The sequence below is a fragment of the Protopterus annectens genome, chromosome 9.part0 (assembly GCF_019279795.1).
Source record: "Protopterus annectens isolate FY-2018-M chromosome 9.part0, PAN1.0, whole genome shotgun sequence".
Taxonomy (NCBI): Eukaryota; Metazoa; Chordata; order Ceratodontiformes; family Protopteridae; genus Protopterus; species Protopterus annectens.
The window spans coordinates 419,524,001-419,545,396 of NC_056743.1; the positions used below are offsets into that span (position 1 = coordinate 419,524,001).

General features: G+C 39.8%; 1 protein-coding gene across 7 annotated transcripts in view; it reads right to left on the reverse strand.

The window, feature by feature from the left end:
* RHOBTB2 (Rho related BTB domain containing 2) overlaps positions 1–21,396 on the reverse strand; it is a 323,120-nt gene that overhangs the window by 127,731 nt on the left and 173,993 nt on the right. Inside the window, exon 1 of one of the 7 annotated variants that reach the window (XM_044082962.1) lies at positions 2,233–2,367. The exons of the other annotated variants lie outside the window; for them this stretch is intronic. The gene's annotated coding sequence lies outside the window, so the exon portion shown is untranslated. Of the gene's footprint in view, positions 1–2,232; positions 2,368–21,396 lie in introns of those variants that run through there. 7 annotated transcript variants of the gene reach the window in all.

Genomic DNA, 21,396 nt, shown 5'->3' on the forward strand with positions numbered 1-21,396 from the left:
TAAAGCCACTCCCCTGCAGGAAACTACTAGGAAAGAGTCCCCAGTCTGCCTGCATGCCTGTCCCAAGGGATCACACCACACCTCTGATAACTGTGTCTGTGGATCAGGAAACTCTACGTATAGTGCAGCGCTTTGCCATAGTATTTAAGAGTAACCAATTTGTAGATGCGAAGGTATCATCCAGCGCAGCAGTTCTAAAGAAGACAGCTGATGGGGAGACAGCCCTGCAAGGATGTGCTTTGGTGCAGACTGAAATCATTCCCCATACTATTCATAACAGACAGTGTAACTAGAAAAACACTTAGGGGCTTTGTTTATGTCACAACTTTACGCAAGGGGCATGGGGCACAAAAGCCAAGGAGCACTGCAGGACTAAATTCCATCAATATTCCTGAGTAGCTTGTGTCCATCTGTACAATGATGGAGAGAAGCTATAACTGATTATATTGCCATGCAAAGAAAACTTCTAACTGAACCAATTTGTTCAAATTAGATTCAGACATAAACCAAGAACTTAGTCATAAAAATATATTTCATACAAAGTAAATATATTTTACAGATGGGGCCTGCAACTTGGAAATATTCTTATCTTAAGTAACTGCTCTAAGAAACCATGTCTTACTGGATAAGAATTTCACCTCTATTACTGCTGCTGGCTCAGAAGTAACTAACCCAACATGCACCATCTGGAAGAGGCTGTTACATATCAGGCACGTTGCTTTAATGGCACCTTTAAAGCTAGTCTGTATAAATTTTCATCAGAAATACGTAGGGAAATCTGATTAATAGCGGACATTGTTAGTGTTGCACCAGTACCAGTACCAGGTCAATGAGGCCGAGCTTCTAGAGGATCTGACTGGCCATAAGCTTAGTAAGACCCTGTGAATCTGCCAATAACATTCTCAAACATAAAACAAGTGGTGGGTGTGTGTGGGTGCAGGGAGCTTGCCCCCCTGTAGAAACTCTTTTTTTTTCACTTAACATTTTATTGGTCACATTTTGAACTTGCATTCATGTATACATGTGGTATTACTTTTGTGATTTGGAACTTCTGCATTTTGCAGTTTTTAGGATTTGTGGTTCGGGTGTGTGGTTGTCAGTTGTTTATGTTTGAGTGTTGTGACAGTAACCTGTCTGTTTACAGGTAGAATGGAGGGAGGGAATCTGTGATACCTGGTGCTGGCTGCAAACAGAGAAAGGCTCAAACTACTGTTTCTCATATATTGAAAGTCTTCTCCGCCTAACATCATACCTTGGTCTGCTGCCTTATATCTGCACTTCTGTAAGTCAAACACTAGCCATGGATGCAATGGATGCAAATTATACAGAAAACACAGTTCAAGATAGCATCTTGGTTATACTTTAATCTCTTCTGCCTGAAAATTCTCAGCTTCTGTTCTGTTTGCAATTCTCAGGCCAAAGGAAATGAAACATGTTAAGAACACATCAAATCATTGAAAGGTAAATGCAAGGGACACTTCCTCTTTACGAGTAAGTTGTCAGTGTTGTCAAAATTCGTTTGCATATATATGGACGTTTTCCCTTTGCAAGCCAAGACAGCATGAGGAGCAAGTCCTGATATTCAAGAAGTTACAGAGGGTGACAGATTAGTTGAGTGTATTTACTTAAGAAAGGCGCACAAAACGTTGAGCATGTTTTAAGGAAAACAATGAATCAAAAACAGGTTAATAGAACTGCTCAGGAAAAAATGTTTTCCATCTAAGTATTGGGAGATTCAAAGCCTGCCCCACAGGTCTGTAGCTGAGACCCTTAAATGGCTATATTATACAGTGTCCACACAATAAAAGTAAAGTCATACAGGTAATTTTCTTAACATATAAATTACTGGCATCCAGAAAAAGCCATACTAAATACTAGTAAAGTGTAAATGATGCAGTTGTGTTTTAACCACAATCGTTTTGCCAGCGGTAGTGTTTCATCCACAGTGCTAGTGCAGACTTTTAAATAACGGACCTACAAAGTAGAGCTACTAACGTCAAGAAATCTTCACTGGTCAGAGAGCTATGACTGTTGATCTAGGCAATAGTTAAGGAAGGTTAATGCCTTTGCATTAGCCAGCAAGAATATGCAATAAAACATTTTACAAAGCACACACAAAAACCACTAACACATATTCAGCGAACTTGTGAGAATTTTAACTTCCTGGCAGGAGCACTGCAGGAACAGTTATTTATGGAACAAGGGAGGAGCAATCGGTGAACCTGTTCTTACCTTCATATTGTGCTGTAAAAGCCAGCATTTCTCAGGTGGTGCAGGGCCTGAGCTGACCTCCAAATGCTGTGTTCTTTTGCTGCAGGGGGCTCTAATAAGCTTAAGGCAGAGTTCAAAAATAGCCATCACTGTCTCTAAAATACCTCAAGGGATTTTTTTAGCAGTGCATGAGCAGTCACGTAAGGGAGCTGCAAATCACTGTAACCATAGTAACCAAGTCTTACGCAAGCAAAATCACTGTCTTTGCAAGTCAAATCAAGACATGGTTCCATGAAGGTTGTGTTTTCTGTCTACATCAAAGCACAACAGGCTTGTCAGTTCTACCAGTTCTAGGGAGCTAAACAGACCAAAGCCAGATGGGCTTCTCAATTTCTTGTTAAATTATTTGAAACAAAAATTAAGTGTATTAGTGTGCTGTGATTTTTTCAGACTTCGTATTTATCAATGCCAATGCCATTACTACTTTGTTTTCCAGGTACTCAGATTGTCACATATCAACCATACAGTATTTTTATTAAGATAAGGTCACTAATTTGTCATTTGAATAGAAAGTTATAGTACAACTAGCCAAAATGACAGTGCTTCTGACTAAGTGGGCAAGTACACACACAAACACAAAACTGGAATTTATTAAATACAGAAATACATGTATAGACAGACAAACATTCATAAGACTGCTCACATTTTGTGAAATCTGTGGACCTGCCTGACAGGTGACACTAAAGTCTTTCTCCTTTTTAAAAGGCAGAATAGAAACTCTGACCATGTTGGTGTTACAATGTCAAACATACTGTTTATGGAGCCTGACTAATGTAAGAGCAGCACTGACTCCATATGCAGATGTGTTGGTGTATGAGAAATACCATACCACACTACACACACCATACCATACCATACCACACCATACCATGCCATACCACACCATACCACACCACACCATACATACCATACCATAAAACACCACACCATACCATACCACACCATACACCATACTGGAGTGAATGGTTGGAAACTGCCTGACACAGAGTATGCAGTAAATCAGATATCATACTAGAAATATAAACTTGTGTATAATGGGTGATGGGCATAATGAAGGGCTCCGATAGAGTTGTAAAACAGTGGAAGAGTGGCTGGGTCACAGGAAGCAAACAGTAACTGGAACTCAAACTCAAAGGAAGAATAAGTGGTCAGCAAGGCTCTACACAGGTCAGTCCCAGGATCTGTGCTGTTTTGCACAAGTGTATCAGACACATCACAAGGGACACTAAGAATAGGACTACCATATCTGCTGATGACAATAAGAAGAGACAGTGGAAGAAGGGTGCGCTGACCTTCAAATAGACCTTAGGAAACTTTCAGAGTGAGCAAAGAAAAATGGCATATAAAGCTGATAGGAGGGAGGAGCAAAGTGGTTCACCTGGGATCTAATAATTTTAAAATGAAATATCACCGAGGAGAACTGACCCTAAAAAGCACAGATCATGAAATAGGCTTTGGTATGATAGTACTTTCATCTAGATTTCTTTTATACATCCATACCTGCTGCCCATTTGAGCCTCCCCTATTGGCCTTGAACCTGTTTGTCCCACTGCTTCCGAGGAAACTCCATCATGATAGCAAGAACTGAGTCCATCACCCATGCAGCTATGAAGGTAGCCTGTGCTGTATCCACTTGCCTGCAATCCCGTGTTGTCTTTTTAGACACTAACCACTCTGGTGGCTGAACTGAGCATCAGTATCACCCTGGGGCCTCCTATGCCCTTCCCATGCATGTGAATGCTATTACCCACAAATTAATCAGAGCCACCTCACTGACTCAAAAACAGCAAGCCAATGTCCTTGATCATGGCTATTTTGGTGCTTACCAAGCCTCCTCTCATTTAATTGTGCCTACAATTGCCTCTGTCCAAGCTGAGTGAGCCAGCATTGGCTGCTCACCTCCATCTTCTAGCACTTAAACCTGTACTCAGGCTCAGGTCAGCTGCGTCACACTTGGGGCTTCACTCACCTACGGCACAGAACTGATACAGTCTGATAATGTCAGTAGTGTCAAGGACAGTGGTGGTCACTTGTACTATGACATGTCTACTCCTCCTGCTATCCTTGAAAAGCTTATTCTCTTCCTGTCTTGTCCTGTCTAACCTCAGTAATGGGACAGTTATCAATATCAGTCGTCCACTAAATTCTGTCATGCCAGCTCATGTACCACTCCTTGTGGCTCACTTTCTAATCAGTAGAACTGCTGCCTGCATCTTTTGCCCTTTCATTACTCTTCAGTTTTTCTAGGGTGTCTCTGCAAGCTCTAGCTATATGATGAAGTGATAATGGTAGGACCATCATCTCCAACTACAGCAAAACAAAATTCTCTGAATCAAAGACATTGACAGTCACTTCCACTGAAACTTATGAAAAAGCATTTAATAAAGGAGGATGAGATTCTGCGCACTCCTATGTGTGAGGCAAACTACCCGTCCCCTTACTTAAATATGGCTCTGTATTGAAATGCAGTCACTCAAAAAGCCGGATAAAAAAAGACTGAAAAAACAGAAGAGCGAATTTTGAAAATTCCTCTTCTCCTTTAAACTTCTTTTTAAAGGGGGCAACACCCCACCCCCCCAACTTATATACACCAACTCCAAGACTGCTGTCCCTTGAAGAAAAGGGAATATTCCCAGTCTCCGTATTTCAGGATTCGCTCAAGCAGGTCCTGACATTTCAAATGGTTACCCTTAAATATACTAGCTCAAGATTTGCTTAATTGTGGAGAAACAGCAAACACCAGTATACCAAAAAACAGTTCAAATTACAACACTCCTCTCCATACAAAACCTTAAAATGAACTGTACAAATAATTCAGTTCTCCCACAGGCCTCCCTGTTATGTATATATATGTCTCTCCCTTTGTCTACCCTGTTATGTACACATCAGTCTCTCCCTTTGTCCACCCTGTTATGTACACATCAGTTTCTCCCTTTGTCTACCTTGTGATGTACGCATCAGTCTCTCCCTTTGTCCACCTTGTGATGTACGCATCAGTCTCTCCCTTTGCCCTCCCTAAGTATGTATCAGTCTCTCCCTTTGTCCACCTTGTGATGTACGCATCAGTCTCTCCCTTTGCCCTCCCTAAGTATGTATCAGTCTCTCCATTTGTCCTCCGTGTTAAGTATATGTCATTCTCTCCCTTTGTCCTCCTTGTTATGTACATATTGGTCTCTCTTGTTATGCATCAGTCTCTCTCTCTCTCTTTATCCTTGTTATGTACATATCGGTCTCTCCTGTTATGCATGAGTCTCTCTCTCTCTCTTTATCCTTGTTATGTACATATCAGTCTCTCCCTTTGTCCTGTTATGTACACATCAGTCTCTCCCTTTTCTGCACATATCAGTCTTTCTCTCTTTATCTTTGTTATGCACACATCAGTCTCTCCTGTTATGCATCAGTCTCTCTCCCTTTATCCTTGTTATGTACACATCAGTCTCTTCCTTTGTCCTGTTACATACACACCAGTCTCTCCCTTTGTCCTCCTTGTTATGTACACATCAGTCTCTCCTGTTATGCATCAGTCTCTCTCTCTCTTTATCCTTGTTATGTACACAGTCTCTCCCTTTGTCCTCCTTGTTATGTACACATCAGTCTCTCCTGTTATGCATCAGTCTCTCTCTCTCTTCATCCTTGTTATGTACACAGTCTCTCCCTTTGTCCTCCTTGTTATGTACACATCAGTCTCTCTTGTTATGTATCAGTCTCTCTCTCCCTTTATCCTTGTTATGTACATATCAGTCTCTCCCTTTGTCCTGTTACGTGCACATCAGTCTCTCCCTTTTCTGTACACATAAGTCTCTCCCTTCTGCTTCCCAAATATCTGCTGACTTTTGGTCTGTTTCCCTACCTTCACTACTTCTCCACTTTCAGGCTTGGACCGTACTTTTCTAGCTACACCCCTCACTTTCCTAATCATCTCCCCATCCCTGCTCTGCTGTCAGGTTTTCTTTTCTTCCTTCTGTTTCCTCATATCTTATCCACCCACATCCTTCATCTCCCCATCTCTCGGTCTACAATTATCTGGTAGTTAAGTTCAGTGGGATAAATCTATTAGCTGGTAACAAGCTGTTCCCTGTAGCCCAGGGTTTGATTCCTTCAGCCTCCATTTGCCTACTGTGTGACTCTTCAGTTAACCAGACTTTACTCTCAGGTTGCCTCAGAAAAGGGGCACTTGTGTCCATTTGGTTTACCAAGTTAGCAATAAAGTAAAAATAAAAAAAAAATAATAAATAAATAAAACTGACACAGTGTGTGAGCTACCCATCTGTCCTCTTCAGCTAAATTCTCTCTGATTCTAGCATCCTAGTTGTCCTGAAGGGTGTACACTAACCAGCACCCCACAAGTTTCCATATACCTGGAACACCTTACCTTGCTCACTCTCTCATTCCTCCTCGAACCCATTTTTCTTCTTTTCATGTTCTGGGACTTTCTATGATTGTATAGGAAAATAATCGTCTTAATAATGAGGCAAGATATTATGTTATTTGTAATAGTCTGCAAGCATGCAAAGTGGTCAAACCAGTTAAATATATTGTTTCACGTATTTACATATAACAGTAGAAAATAGTTCATTATAATATATATTTATTTAATTAATTGATCTTGGTCCCCTGCTGCTGGATTGACCATTAGGTGCTGTTGCCTCTCCTGCCTTCCTAATCTCCCACTTCGGATTGACCAACCTGCCTTCCAGAGTGCAACCTCCAATACAGGACCACAACTAGCAGAAAGTAAGTGTTCCACCTCTCAGGGGAGAGGAGACTGAGTCATCCTGATACATAGTGTCATATATTCATGCAGCTAGGATTTTTGGATGCATTACTGCATTTGTCTGAAGAGTGAGGTCTGCAATGCCTGCATCATTCCTCCTGTACACATGCAAATATGGGACACTATACCATCTTTAGTCTCGACCTGAGAGTAGCACAATGTTGGAAAACCTCACAACTCTTCACAGTAAGTTATTAATAGATGATAACATGCTCTGCACTTAGTCAACAGAAAAGGAGCACAGACTGTATGCCACTTCCAACAAACACTATAACTTTGTGCCACATACACTTTAACACTGCATACATGTATATTGCATTTGCATACATATATCTGTTTCACACACACAGACAAACATGCATACACAACAACACACACACACACACACACACACACACACAAAAAAAGGATGGAGGCAGATTCTACCAGAAAAACAAAAATTGATTTAATCATCCACATTGGGTTTCAATCTCAGAGCCATCAAGAGGGACCTAATCAGCATAATTCTAGGAGCAGGAAGCTACTACACTACATTCCCAGCTTCAGTGACTTACCTGATGCATCAATCATGGTCATCAGACTACTGGCCTTCAGAGAGCTGGTCATTTCTGCTCTTTTGAATTTCTTATAAAGAGCATTGAACCAAATTGGCGCTGGTTCCATTCAGTCTCTGTTGCTCTGTACCTATCTGACATTGCAGAGTCCCTAATTTGTGTTTTGGATTCTGCCTGCACTGTGTTTCTCCATTTGGTTTAACTTTTTTTTTTCTTTTACTTCAAACACTTGCTTCATCTAATGGTGGTGATATTGGTGGAATGTTTTTGTTTTTGGATTCTACACCTTGCTGATCCCTGAAAATTTGGACTAGCTTTCATCTACTCTGCCTGGAATCTTGAAGGACAAGCTTTAGAGCTTTGAATAAACGCTAATTCTGTTGTGTGTTCAGTTTGGTCTGCTGTGGCTGGATCCTACAACCTCTGGTTTTCTAGTCACTGGTACAAGAACAGTAGCTAGGTATTCTGGTAACCTGTGCTGATTTGACAGCCCCCGTAACAATTCTAAGGTAAAGACCAAAAATAAAAATACACTGCCAAAAATAAAACTGTAGTAAACTACTTGCTACAAATGTAACAGATGGTTTGCAACAGCTAAATACGACACATGAAGCAGTGAAGGGCTTCACCCCTGACAACAAATGCAGTACTGACGTTCCCTTCTGAATGCCAGTACTGCAATGCCGCCTTATCGGCATCCACTAATCATGGCCCCCACTGGCTCCAAGAGCTAACTCAAGGAAGGAAGCTACCCTGACAGTCTAGCTGTCTAAGTTAAGTGTTGGCAACTTTTCAGTTCTCCAGCAGTATAACGTTTTTTTTAACTTATTTGTTGAGTTTATTTTAACATTTGCTAACCAGGTTTGCACACAAGTGCAAGGTCCCTTTTCAGGCCTAACAGCACACAAAGACATTGACTATGAAGGATACAAACAGTAACATCAAATGCAAGATAAAGCAGCAGCAGGAGTTACATAAGAGGTAAATTCAATTAAAATCCAGCAATATTTACACTGCAAATTAGAATTCATAAAACACACAAGCAGCAGGACTTAAATATCTCAGTATGGAATTATTTATGAATCCCACCCTGTAGCTCTCAAAGACTCGCTTATTTTCATTTCAGTTCTTGCTTATTTTATTTTTTCAGGAGTTGCTTCAGCAGTGTCTAAACCTTACCATTTGGATTTTACTTCATTACTGGCACTTATTAGCTAATCTAATCTAAAGCTGTTCATCACACATTTCATTTATACCTTATTTACTTTATGGTTTTATATTCTTTTTCTATTTGTCACACTGCTGTTGACTTTTGATTCAATCTGAATTTACTTGCCAATATGTAGTTTTAATAACTCTATAAAGTTTTGGTAAACTACATTTCATTTGCACTTTTGTACTATGTTCAACTTTTCTTTTACTGCTTAATCAGGACGATGCCCTGGAATTTATCCACCTACAAGTCACCACAGACAAAGTCCCATACCATATCCTAGCAAGCTATAGGTCATCCTCTTATGTCCCTAGAATTTCACAGCTCATACCTAGACCTACTGGTGACACTCACCATTAAACCAAATACCCTATTCATGGGAGACTAACTACCCCTCTATAGACTGGGAAACACACTGTCACATGCTCACAGGCACAATGACTCCTGGACTTTAACACAAATACCCTTGACCAGATAGTGCGCACACCCACCAGAGGATCAAAAATACCGGACGTGGTACTCACAAATATGGGAGAGGTCAGTCCCCCCCAAGTGTCACATTCTCACTGGTGAGGTTGTACCACAAAGCTGTCTTCTTTGAAATAAAAATCAACTCAATAACCCCAGCAAATCCTGTAACAGTTAAGAACTATTCCAAAGCAAACTAGACCATATTAAGTGATAGTTTATCAAAATTCATTGCCTCTCGCAATTCCGAGTTCACAACAACCTATGCAAAATTATTCACAGAGACCCTGTACAACCAGGTAAATGGCTGTATAAAGGCTGCTGTACCCACTAGAAGTAAGCCCAAAGCAAACTAAAAACAAACCACACCAGTGGAATCCTAACCTTAATAGCGAATATAACAAAGAAAAAAAATTGTGGCTAAAATCATATCAGACAAGAAGGCAAGAAATGTGGAAAAGGCATAAATATAGTTGCAAGTACAGAAAGCTCCTGTACAAGTTGCTGAAAAAAGCATGAGGGGTAGTGATACAAATAATAAGTTAGAAATGTCAGAATATAAATGGATCTTATAATTGAATGCTGATAAAGATCCTGGTCTTAATGCTACATTAAACCACTTTTGAGGGAAAACAGATGCAGATATAGCTACATATGAAATACATTTTTATTTATACAACTGTAAGTATTTATAATTACATATTTTTATATGTATTTTTTAAATAACATTTTAAACAAATGATTTTCTTAATAGCTGTACTTCAAATAATTAATTATTGAAATGTACTATGGTTAAGTTTATTTACTGGCTTACATGAAAAAGGGTAAGTGACTAAGAAATTTTAATTATTAATTGTTCTTTCTATCCAACTGGTTTGCTGTATCCTGTTCTAGTTTTAAAAGATATGTTGATTTTAATGAGTTTATACTGCACTGGGAAAGGGTTGTTTAACCTGAAAGCTTTGCATTGCACTTTAATAAATTACTGGTCTTGCTCCTGGCTTCCTTGTCCAGATTTTTCTTGGCAGATCAAAATGTCTTAACAGCTGAACAGAAGATGAATTTTACACATTACATTTTCAAACAAAAATCGACTTGGTCATCAGGGATGTAGGCACTTCATTGACAATGAACTATCCTTTGACCACCATGTGACTGCTGTTGTTACGAATTCCTTTTCACAGACTAATCACCAGCGATATATCATCTAGATTCAGCCCCTCTACTCCTCCCTTCTCACACCAATAATAGCATATAATATCTGCTCTGGTACGTATGTGGCTATGCATATGACCAAGATTCAAAGACCACAGTACTTCCATACCCAAAAAAATGATCAAGGGCATGCCCTCTTTGAGTTATCCTGACCACCTTCAAGTGTTCCTATTCTTTTCCATCTCTTGCTGACTACTGACTGGACAGTTCTGCCTTGTCTACACAGCCTCAAAAGATCTGGCCCTGTATAACATTCACAAAACTAATACCACCCTAAATACCGACTCAAGAGTCCCAAACAACCACTGAAACATAACTAGGACCTGTTGGCAGGAAATGTATTTTACTCAGAGAAAACGTCTTTTGCAGTGCAGGACAGACTCCACTTAGAGGTAAAGCAGAGTAGCTCCATATTCCTTTCTAAATATAACCTGGAAAACTGGATGGGCAGTTGTAAGTACAGCTCAGTTCTGGCCCCTCTTGACCTTAAGGAACGGGTCTGAAGCTATGTCAGGGTCTGACATTAATGTATGTCTGGGTAAATTGGAGGGACTGTTGGCTGGGCCACAAACGGTCCCCTGGATCAACAGCTTAATCTAAAGCCATGAAACAATGGTTAACATACTACCATGGCCAAGCTTACATTTCTAAACCACCTCCTACATCTTAAAGTAGAAGTTTAAGTGGAGAAACAGGCAGCCTGTTGCTACACAGGCAGAAGAACTACTTTTGCTAGCATCAAAAAATGATGGATGCCCCAATGCTGTAATTTCAGCATTTTCATGAAAAGAGGTGTTAACCACCAGTACCCAAACATAATGATACCTTACTAAGTTATACCCAGGCTAAAAGAGTACATTACTCAATGTCCACCTGACTGGACAGCATGAACTTTCTTTACATCATTCTGTTCTGCCCTAGCTCTTGCTCACCTTGCACCCTTCCTTCAGTAGTTGCACACGGTATTCTGCTTCCCCCACTAACATACGTGTTAAGTGTCACCAGGGCAACAAATATATGCTGTCCTCTGAAAAGCAGTCAAAACTTGGAGTATTCCAAACATCAACCCATCCCTGTGTGTGTGCGTGTGACAACACTGCACTGGGAGACAGACAAAGATAGGAGGTAAAGTGATCACTGTCTTTGAAGTCTGACATAAAGGACAACGTTTTTTTTTTCCCAGGACAGGCATTTCACTATCGTAGCAGCCCTTTATTTATTCATTTGAGTTTATCTGAGCGTGTGCATTCACATGCAGTTATGTTCCTACATACACAGGATGGAATAACAACATTCTGGGGGTGCTCAGCTTAGAGCCACTCCGGATTCTGCTTCCTATTCTGTGAATATGTGAAGGAACACATTGCACAACGGCAGGACACTGCCAACTCTGCTCATGAGTTCAAACATTAAGCTCTCTTTAAAGTACCTCTGTAGAAGTATGATGCACTGCTTGGACTGGCTGTGTCTGAATTTAGCGGTAAGCAGATCAGGCCATTTAATCTCCTGACAGCTCTCTTGTTTCTGCAGTCTTCTTCAGTTTCAACACAGCCTACAGGTCTGATACTGAAGGTTTTACTTTAGTAATATAAGGAAGTCTGTGATGTGAAACAATCTGCGGATCAAATTGCCAGTTCACAGAGTGTATGCAGGTCTCAGTTGCTCCCTCAGAGTTCCATGTTTGCTAATGCACATTTAACGATGCATGCATACCTCTTGGCCAATTTACCCCTTACATTAAACACACTCCATCCAGTGACCAGATAATTTTGGCAAGCCAACAAGGCTAGCAGCAAATCCTTTTCAAGCTTCAAGGAAGTCCTTGTCTCTTTGAATCCCTCCTGCACCTGTAAACCTATGCCATTTGTAAGTGATTGGTAATATAGTTTCTTCTTTTTCTCAAAAGCAAGTAAGGTACCCTAGGAGTTATGGCTTATTCACAGGGTAGATCTTGGAGATTTGTATGACCTGACATTAATTAGTACAAAAACAAGCTGCCTAATACTATGGCAACAAGACAGATTTGCAAACAGACACACTATATACTTCTGCCATCCTATCAATATAACTGGATGACCATTTGTGAATTTGTTGCTTTGGCATAACTAATGGCCTTAAACTGGAATTTATTAAAACTGCAATTATTCAAATATCTGGCTTTCAAAAACTACTCTGAACAAGTGTGCTTGGTGGGCAGATGGCAGACTAAACAAACCCCCTACACATCGCCAAAATACTTCCAGCTTATTCCTCAAGGTACAATGGACACATTCTTCTGCAAAGGGATTACTGCTCCCTGTTAAGACATGTCTTTCAGTGTGATTTTTGAAATCAGGATTTCTGAATAATTTCTTTTATTTTGGAGTAGTACTGTCGTGTAGGTAGTGATGACAACTGCACTGTATCTGTTAAATTTCTGGAAACCCAATAACTACAGTTAAAAACTGCAAGTGCCTTACTGGGGAAACCATACTCCGCATATAAATAAGATGTTTAAACTGGAAAAAATCCAAAATTCAAAAAGTAAAAATTCACCTTAGTAGATTACTCTTTTTTGCTGGTATTTATAAAAAGTACATGTATCAGATAAACAGGAAGGCCGACAGATAAGATGAACCTACAGACATATATACAACTGATTGGAAAAAGACACTGCATTTAGTGTATCAGGTAAGTAAATTAAGCACTGTGCAACTATTTCTTTCCTATCTCATCTAAACATCCCTGTCTCCTTTCTCTCTCTGACATCACATCCACTGTTCACCTTTCAGCTGTGTAACATTTCACCACCATTTGCAATAGGATACTGTATGGGTTCAAAAAAACTCTCTCAGTGTAGAAATGCCTCCTAATCTCACTTTAAAAATTAACCCTCGTAATATCCATTCTTGATGCCATCTACCTCTCTTCCCTTTCCTTCTCCTTTTAGTTAAATTATTCTTCCACCTTTTGCGATTATTTTACAGATGCAGTTCATGTCCTCTCCATTTCTAACTGTCTGTCAATAACAGAGATTCAGAGCAAGGAGTGCATCCTCTGTTCAGAACCAACCTGCATACAACTCTTCATTCTGCTGCACTCCTCTGCACCCGCTTTGCCAAATTCTGGTTGAATTGACTGACTACTAGGAATATTCACAACCATCTCACACAGTAAGCCGAGTATAAAACATGGAAACTAGAGACAGCATATTCATCACTGAACCGTAAACTGCCGTATTACGATATGCATACGATAACACTAAACAGTGTAATTTCTTGCTACAGATGTAGTTTTGTGCTCCAAATGCACATAGCAATTCTCAGACAGTATTCTAAATGTACCGATATCTGCTACACTTCTTTGTGCTATAATACTGCCACAGTGTACCTAGAAATCTGGCTGTCTATCTCGCACAAATGTGTAAAAGAATATTCTGTGTAGCCAACCTTCTGATACCATGCAGTTGAAGTAATCGACTCATCTGCTCTTCTGATGCCATGCAGTTGGAGTAACAGACTCACCCACCCTTTTGATACCATACAGTTGGAGTAATCAGCTGCAATAATTAATCAGGTGACACTACAAAATCAAAATAATAGCTTCCCTCTAAATGGCTACCCAGCAATGTTTTGACATTAGATTCAACCAACGTATTGCTAGACTGAGGAAACGAAGGCTGTCCCATAGATGAAGCACTCCCTCTCCCTGCTAGGGACCTCAGCTGATGTTCCTATTCATCTCTTGGACTAGGTCATGAAGGGGATGCAGCCCCTGAATTATCTTCACTCATTAAAAAAAGCAATAAGAATGCAGTTTACACACACACACACACACACACACACACACACACACACACACACACAGTTTGAGAGAGAGTGGTAACTATAGGTACAGCTATACAGTTACTTATATTTACTTGCTTTATATTTGTTAACCAGCTGAGAAGACTGGCGCACAGGTCTTCACAGCCATGGCTGGGCGAAGGCAGACAGAATTATACTAACAAGGACTACAAAAAAAAGAAATATGAATAAATTATGCAACAGCATAGATTAAGAACCATTTATAAGTACAAAGTAGGTTGTGATGTAACAAAAGATGCCCCTAAAACTGCAACTTTGAGAGAAAACACATTACTGTTGCTAGGTAGAGCTGACAAACTAATGCAAGTACAGATACATTGAGGAAGAATAATTCTGCAGTGCAGAAGTAAGAAGCAGTACAACGGTCAATAATACAACTCTGAGCTACACTGCCAGTACTGAGTAATAGAAAAAATATAACTTTTATGAAAACAGTACAGGCAGGATAACATAAAAGGAACCTGAGTTAAGGTCAAGTCTAATCATTTCTGGTCTCTATTGATATTAGTTAAATGGTCTAAAATACTGAGGGCGCCTGGAAGTAACCATAGCCTAAGTGGAGACCTGTGCAAATGTCTACACTGTAACAGATTTAGCTGGATAGGCCAGAGTGTAATTCTGAATGTTACTGAGAACTTCTAGTGGGACAGAGTCCCATGGAATGTGAGAAAAGCTACATTCATTCTTCTGAAAAAGGAAGGACCTTCTATACACCAGGCAATTACAGATCTATAAGTCTGACCAGCCCCATATGCAAAGCCATGGAAAGACTTGCCATGGGCCTAATTAATAAGGGCAAAGGGAACTTCCAAACACTGGACCCATCTCGGTATGGATATGTCAAGGGTAGGTCATGCTAACTTACCCAGGTGGGCTTTTTTGCAAACCACCAACAGCAAAACCAAGAAACAATAGATGGAGGCAGAAGAACAGTTGAAGTCACTTTATTGCAAACCAGCAGTTTAGCGCTTTTGTCTTTAATAAGACTTCTTCAGAATTGTCAACATTAAAAACCACACACTTAAAGGACCTCTAGTCATGTGATTCTGTCCGCCAATAAAAACATTTTTCTTAATGTCATCAAAAACATCCAAAACATGAAAACTAAGCCAACACGAAATACATATATCATGTACCAAAAACAGTAAAACAAGACAGAATGTAAACATATTCTATTTTGTACGTACTACAAATAAAAATATATATGTATTTGGGTCTACTTTGTTTCATTGAATCTTATTTCACCCCGACCACTTCGCTGAAAACTCAAATTACTGAATCTCATTTTACTGAACTGCAGTTAGTATATATAGCACTGTGTAGAGTACTGTAAGGCAAGTAAAAGGTATATGCCCTTTTCCCCACTGTAGTGTGACCCTGGAGTTAGTATATATAGTAAGGGGTGGGGTGGGATGGGGGGTGTAGCCCCCCCAACTTAGTTTGAGTAGATATTGTCTTCTGGAGGGAGTTAGTCATTGGTGTTGCAAGTATGCATGTCTATTGTTTAAAACGTATTGTTTTAAAGTTTTTGGTAAAATACAATATAAAACAAACAAGGTGGGAGGGATATGCCTCCTAACTATATATACTAACTCCAGGATCACACTACAGTGGGGAAAAGGGCATATACCTTTTACTTGCCTTACAGTACTCTATACAGTGCCATATATACTAAATTCAGTTCAATGAAATGAGATTCAGTGAAATGAGTTTTCAGTAATTTATGTTTTCAGCGAAGTGGTCGGGGTGAAATGAAATCCAGATAAATGAGATTCAAAGAAACAAAGTAGACCCATGTATTTATATGTATATAAAAATAATTATAACAACATGTAAAAAATACATACAAAACTTTTGTTTAAAGCCAGTACTTTCTACCTATCTAAAAAACAGTAGACAAAGTATGATTTTTTGAAAAGGTCACCACAGCAATAGATGAAGGTAAAGCAGTACACACTGTATACCTTGACCTGGCCAAAGATTTTGACACAATCCTCCACTCAGGCACATTAGAAAAGCTAAATACGCTCGGAATAAACCCCTATGTCACCTGATGGTTTGCTATCTGGTTCACAGATAGGATACAGAAAATCAAAAAGGGGAAGTTATCTCCACAAAAAGACAAGTCCCTAGTGGAGTCCCACCAGTGTTTTATGCTGGGACCTCTTCTGTGTGGCATCTGCTTTTCTGAAGTAAAAGTCAGGCCAAAGAGCTGTGGATGACTAATTTTGCAAATGACTGAAAATTAGGAGCAGCCATTGAATCCACAAATGATTTAGCCATCCTGCAGGAACATTTGTTCCAAATAAAGAATTAGTGCCAAAGCCATGGACTGAAGCCAAGTGCCAAAATATGCATTATCGTATCCTCTGGGAGGTCATCTACCCTGGGGAACTACAACATTGACAATACACCGCTAAGAATTGACCCAGTTGCTTGAGATTTGTGAGTGTATGGAGCTAGTGACCTAATTTTTGACCAACATGTGTCCACTGCCATAAGAAAGTCCACCTATATTGCACATCTTATAAACAAAAGGACTGTTTTAGATCTCGGGATGTCATTGTTCCCCTTAACTCAGCCCTCATTTGGTCAATCATTGAGTATAATGCCCCCTTTGGCATGTATCTATCCAGACAGACATAACAACTGGAATGCCCAGAGATAGCTTACTATAAGGATACAAGGCCCAAGTGATATGTCCTACATGGACCAATTCAAAGTCCTGTCACTATATAGATTGTTAAGAAGTGAACTGCATTTTGCACATACAAGGCTTCCTCCAACACAATACGGATGGATATACTGCGCATCAGCAAGGCAAATGTCATAAGAAACATTTGGTGTAGGGATCTAAACCTGTTCTACAAGGGTCTATATTATATCATCGAACGCTTAAAAAAGCGAACGATGAATAATCGACCCCATGTAAGCGAAAGCGTACAATCTCGAAAGCTCAAAACAGCGATTTTTTTCCAAGGGAAAAAAAATCGCTGTTCCAAAAATAAATAAATAAATACAAAAAAATGGAAAGAATACATAATGTGGGGGGCTTTGCCCCCCACACCCCCCTACTTAAATATACCAACTCTGAGATCACACTATAGTGCCAAAAACAGAAAAGTAACAGAAGCGGCCAAGCAAATTCTTTCCCTGGGAAAGAATTTGCTTAAAAGCTGCTTCGCTATTTTGCCTATTCACTGTTTTAAGTTCGACCAAGACGCATTCGATAGAATGCGCCTTCGGTCATCTAATAGGAACCCTTCTACAACATCAATAGAATGGTTTGAAAGAATAGGTTTATCTTACAGAGAATATCACTGCTCTGGAACAACTACCCATCCATGCAATACAAAACTTGTCCTTGTCCATATTCTAGTACAACTTGGATCTATGGATGGGAAACAGAAAAGTTACCCCAGGACTGCCTCTGTACTACTAATGGACAGAAATAACTCCTGAATGCTTTAACCCATGCAGAGGTCTCCTCAAATTATCTGTGGTATGATCTCAGTTATTCTCATTGGGCTAATATAACAACTACTGACAATGGGATAGGTATGGCTAAACTAACAACAAATGGAATGATTAATTCAAGAACTAAAAGGGAAATTGGCCACACTTAAAATGGCCCACAAGGGCAGCTAGCTTAGTACTTACCTCTGAATGTATATGGCAGGTGCAAGTTTAGTGAAGGAAGTGCAGGTGCCCTGAAGGCTTAAGCTTGTGGGGGGAAGTGTTTCCAATTAATCCACACGCAAGTGAAAAGTAGAAATCAAGCTGGATCAGTTTATAAAGGCTGACTGGAAACAGAAGGGTGGCACAATGATTGGAAGAGGGAGTGCTAGCAGACTTTAGTAGTGAGTGTGTCTGTCGGAAAGGCTGATAAATTAGTATATTTTGTTTTGATTTTTTTTTTTTGCAGGATGGATGTGTTGTAAGATCAGTAGAGATCAATAAGGGGAAAGGCATATTCAGTTATTAGAATTAACAGGGATATAGTGATGCAGTATTTGGGCACAGGGCAGGCAAATCTGTTGTATTGTTCAGTCTAGTTAGGCGTTTGGCTACAGTGTTCTTAACACGTTGGTGGAAGTTAAGTGGGGAGTTTTGTGAGATGTCAAGGTACCAGTAGGAAGAAATGGCCAAAAGGCAGCTTCCACATAAGTCGTAAATTTTACCTGGGTGTTGATCTGTGATGGCTTATGATGTTCCATGTACCATTGGTTTAATTTTAGAGGCAGTTCAAATGAGTTTATTATTGTTTAGAGAATGGGCAGCCTGTACATTTTCACCCTGTTTGATAAATATTGTCCAGCAGGGTGTTAATGTACAGATAATGCCCTTTGAAAAACAAGACCATCTCTGTACAGCAGCATATTGAGCTGCTGTGAAGCAGAGACAGAGACAAAGTAAATGGGTGCTATTTTTAAATGTCACAAAACAGCCCCCTGCTGGTTATATGCACAGTAATAGTATGTCCTGAAATGAGCACTTTGTGAGGGGCCTATATTACTTCATCAAAGTTTTACTTCTGTGAATACCTAATCATGACCCCTTTACATCAAATATCCGTTCATCGAATGTTCACATCAGAAAACGGTTTTCATCAGGGAGTTAGTTGGCCATCATTAGAAATTTGCCCTTTTCCCCAATGTAGTGCGATCTCAGAGTTGGTATATATAAGTGGGGGTGGGGGGTGGGTTTGAAATAATGTAGTGTGTGTGACGATTGTTGTGGTGGACAAGTAATTCCCTTCCCTATGAAACCGTTCACTGATTTTAACATTCGATGAATGGATGTTCGATGTAAAGGGGTTGATGATTAGGTATTTGTGGAAATAAAACTTTGATGAAGTAATATAGACCCCTTTGTGAGTCTTTAACATGTGAACTTGTAGTTCTGACATTGCTCTGAAACACTGAGAAGAACTTTTTTTTGCTAACACTTGCTTAGACTGACATTGTGAAACAGTAGGAAGATATATTTGTCAACAATTGTTCAGAAAGCCACTGTGGACGTAGCTGATCAATCTGCCATCAATCTTTGTGATGTACAGTCTTAATACACGAATGCTTAAAGCAACTTGGCTAGGTAATGCAAAGACACACAGCATTTATTAATGTCTTATCTAAGTGTTGTTTCTTCTAACAAGTGAGCAATATTGAGAACCACTACATAGGCCTCCATCCAGCCCTTAACTTAAGGGTCTATTAACTAGCCCTACCCACTACTTTACTTCTTATTATACTAATAAAATTTTTTTTTTTTTTTTTACTTATATATTTTTTTTTTTAATGTTGCCTGTCTCAATTTCCTAGCTTATGTCACTATATTTTTATATATTTTTTATTTTTTATGTTTTCTCTGTGCTCTCCAGCTTTTCCCGGGTCTCCACTGAAAATGGGAAATGGGATATGTGGACTAACCACTCAACAAATGTAAAATAAAATAAATAAAATAACAGTTACTAATGAGAAGGCGTCTAACTGCAGCATTCTCAACAGCAGATGTGCTACTCACACTGGCTATGCGAGAAGCATTTTAATGGTTGTGTAAATGATTTTTTTTCTATTTTTTTAAGGCAAATAGTAGATGCTGGCAATAAATGAATCCCTGACATTCTTGTTCTTCCTTAAACTCTCTGTTATACATACTAAGCTTAAGATGCAGATGTTTCTTTACTATTCTACAGGCTTGCTAAGGTTCTGGGTTCTCTTCCTTTCATTGCTAACTCTGCTGTACCATCTTGTATCTTCCCATAAAGTTGTTGTGTGAGCTTATAGTCCAGGCTTTTAAACTGCAGGTCTAACTATATTTCTTAATTTCCTTCTATAACTCCATCCCTGTTGTATTCGTCTAATTTCCAGTACATACTTGGTGCGGCCATTTGATTGTCCAAGCAGGGCACTGGGAATCAAAGCAGAGAGGTTCTCCCTGCCTCCCACTCACAAATAAGGCAACCATAACAAGGCTTCCTAGCCTCTCTTACTCAGCACATTAAACAGCCCTCCTAGGATATCTTGATTTACCTCAGGAAACCCAACTTCTTCCTTCCTAATCTCATCTCCGTGTAATCCTGAACTCTGAAGCCATAACCCCCTGCCCTTGGCTAAAGGGCAACACATAACAGATGCGCAAAGTTGCAGTTCTCCAAATCCAACCACCGCAAATGATTCCTTAACAGAAAGGAGTTAAGAGATTACCCTGTAGGGTCAATGTACCACCAAACTGTATATGTACGGACTCTCACAAGCAGAAAACTGGGGAGCAGCCTATTCAAACGAGATTGCTGTGCAACTGTGGCTGGTGGGAAAAGTTTTTTCTAGAAACCAGCCAAGTCCCAACCAAGCCAACTATTACCTCACTGAGTTTTTTTTTTTTACACCAAAGTATGTTTGTTTTTAAGGTAGTTCTTTACATTAAGCTACCCCCATGACCCATGACCTTTCCTTGTGCTGTAGATACAATATTATTCATGCGTGTACTTCCATGAGCCCCCAAGTAGGTCAATGGAACTCATACTGCTCACCTAGACATACAATGCTCCCTATCCAAAGGGCACGGCTACTCAGGCTGGCCAGATTTAGGTTGCTGATCCTACTGGAATTCCCCCCAAAACTAAACACATGCACATTTTTTTCACTGATTGTTTCTTGTGAAAGCTGAGTAACTTTACATCAGTGCAACCTCCTGTACTCTCCCTCACTTTATTAGCACTTGCTTCAGTTCCCTACCTAACCCCAACCCACGCACCCTACACTTCACTTCCTTTACAGTTAAACCACAGCCTTATCTATCTGCTCAATTATATAACTCTCCTCCCTCTTAACTTCACTTCTTATAGGTTCATAGGTAGGTACTAGTCTATGGGCACTAGGGCCTATACAAGCCTAGCCAAAAAGGTACCCTGGCTTTCACCACTCAAGAAAATTCATTTTCCTGTGCCCCTGTCGAGCAGAGCCACAGAGGTGATCGCCGGGTTGAATTTCCTGTTTCCCATCCAATCATCAAGATTTTTCTTGAAGAGTGCTAATGAGGAGCTTTGTTTGATAT